Source organism: Alosa alosa, chromosome 17, assembly GCF_017589495.1.
Source record: "Alosa alosa isolate M-15738 ecotype Scorff River chromosome 17, AALO_Geno_1.1, whole genome shotgun sequence".
In the NCBI taxonomy this organism is placed as follows: Eukaryota; Metazoa; Chordata; class Actinopteri; order Clupeiformes; family Clupeidae; genus Alosa; species Alosa alosa.
The window spans coordinates 1,517,071-1,519,570 of NC_063205.1; the positions used below are offsets into that span (position 1 = coordinate 1,517,071).

Sequence of the window (2,500 nt, forward strand, 5' to 3'; positions counted from 1 at the left end):
CGGACATGCAATACACCTGCCTGGCAGCACATGCACACACACACACACATTGGAATGAAAGACAGGAAGGGAGGGAAGAGGGGGACAGAGTGATGGGAGAGAAGTAAGTGATGGACAGAGAGTGAGAGAGAGAGAGAGAGATGTGCTGCTCTAAAAACAGACCCAATTTGCCGGGTTTTCCACTGCTTGTGGTCAGGTCATTCACATAATCCCATTATGAGGCTCTCCTCTCCTCCTCCTCCTCCTCCTCCTCTCCTCCTCCTTTACTCCGCCTCACCCCTCCTCTTCGTCCTCCTCCTCCTCCTCCTTTACTCCTCTCTTCCTCTCCTCCTCTCTTCCCTCCCCTCCCTCTCCTCTTCTCTTCCTCCTCTCTCTCTTCTCTTCCTCCTCTCCTCTCCTCCTCTCTTCCTCCTCCTCCTCTCCTCCTCCTTCACCTGTGAGTGTGTGTGTGGGTGAGTGTGTGTGTGTGTGGTGAGTGTGTGTGTGTGTGGGTGAGTGAGTGTGTGTGTGTGTGTGTGGGGTGAGGTGTGTGTGTGTGTGTGTGGTGAGTGTGTGTGTGTGTGGGTGAGTGAGTGTGTGTGTGTGTGTGTGGGTGAGTGAGTGTGTGTATGGGTGAGTGTGTGAATGTGTGTGTGTGTGTGGGTGAATGAGTGAGTGTGTGTGTGTGTGGGTGTGTGTGTGTGTGTGTGTGTGTGTGTGTGTGTGTGAGTGGGTGAGTGTGTGTGGGTGAGTGAGTGTGTGTGTGTGTGAGAGTGAGTGAGTGAGTGAGTGATGTGGGTGAGTGTGTGTGGGTGAGTGAGTGAGTGTGTGTATGTGAGTGAGTGTGTGTATGTGAGTGAGTGTGTGTATGTGAGTGAGTGTGTGTGTATGTGAGTGAGTGTGTGTGTGTGTGTGTGTGTGTGTGTGTGTGAGTGTGTGAGTGAGTGTGTGTGTGTATGTGAGTGTGTGTGTGTGTGTGTGTGTGTGTGTGTGAGTGTGTGTGTGTGTGTGAGTGTGTGAGTGTGTGTGAGTGAGTGTGTGTGTGTGTAAGTGAGTGTGTGTGTGTGTAGTGTGTGTGTCTGAGCTGGGGCTAGTATAGCTGTGTATTTCACCACTAAAGTGGACCATATCCTTCCATTCAGCCCCCCCCCAAATAAAACACACACACACACACAGAACACCCAAAGTAGCCATATCCTCCCACTAAGTCTAGGACCCCAATTGTCTTTGCCTAACCAATGCTTACTGAGCCAGACACGCACGCATACTGCCTTGCCTTGCCTTACACACACAGTACCAATGCTGACTGAACCAAAGTCCTGTTTCATTAGTGTGTGTTCCAAACCACATGGTTCCGATTTTCATGGCGTTCCTCTTGTGTGTGTGTGGCGTGTGTGTGTGTGTGTGCATGCGTGCGTGCATGTGTGTGTGTGCATGTGTGTGTGTGAGGGGTGAACAAACAATGCCACTGAATGAGACTAAAATCTGAATGAGAGAACAAACATGCACTTTCCTTCAGCAGTAACGACTTTAACAGAGGGTGTGTGCGTGTGTGTGTGTGTTTGTGTGTGTGTCTGAAAGAGGGGATAATAAGATGAAGACTGGGTAGCTTCAGAGGAACATGCCCATTATTGGCCACTAACCCACAGACACACACACACACACACACACACACACAGTCCTCAAAGTTTCCCACCACAAGCTGTCCTTCTGTATTAGTAATGGAAGCAGCCTGCAAACAAAATCAGACACACTGACACACACACACGCATGCTGCTATCTTTCATGCGTGCCTGCGCGATCTTACACACACACACACACCGCGCCCATGCCGCGGCGCACGCAGCCGCGTAGCGTAGCATGCGGCGCACGCAGCGTCGCGTCACGCACACCTATGGAAACAGCAACAAGCCCTGGATGCTGCGGCGGGTACTCACACACACGTAGCATGCGTAGCATACACACACCGCGGTCCGCACACACACACTGCCTGTATCGCGTCAGCGGCTCCTGCACATGTATGCTGCAGCGCGCGCCCGGTAGCGGCTGCACCTGCGGCGTCACACCTCAGCGTAGCACTCACGCCGTAGCGTCGCGGCGCACCGCACGCACGCACGCACACACACACACAAGGGACATGCGCGCGACGCAGCAGCCTGGCGCACACGCGGGCGTCAGGTTGATGGGCATCGCTGGGGATCGTGAGGTCCATGCAGACGGGAAGGGATCGACAGATCAAGGTCAAAGGCCACACACAACCACAAATACGCACATGCAGTCAGAGAAGGCACTATGAAGAACAGAACACACACACACACATATACCAAAACATGCAGTCAGAGAAGGCACTATGAAGAACAGAACACACACACACACATATACCAAAACATGCAGTCAGAGAAGGCACTATGAAGAACACAACACACACACACACATATACCAAAACATGCAGTCAGAGAAGGCACTATGAAGAACACAACACACAAACACAGACATGCAGGCAAAGAACACACTCTCACAC

The 2,500-nt window shown here is 52.2% G+C and overlaps 1 pseudogene; it reads right to left on the reverse strand.

The window, feature by feature from the left end:
- The window catches only part of LOC125310953, a 162,665-nt pseudogene that overhangs the window by 14,871 nt on the left and 145,294 nt on the right, over positions 1-2,500 (reverse strand).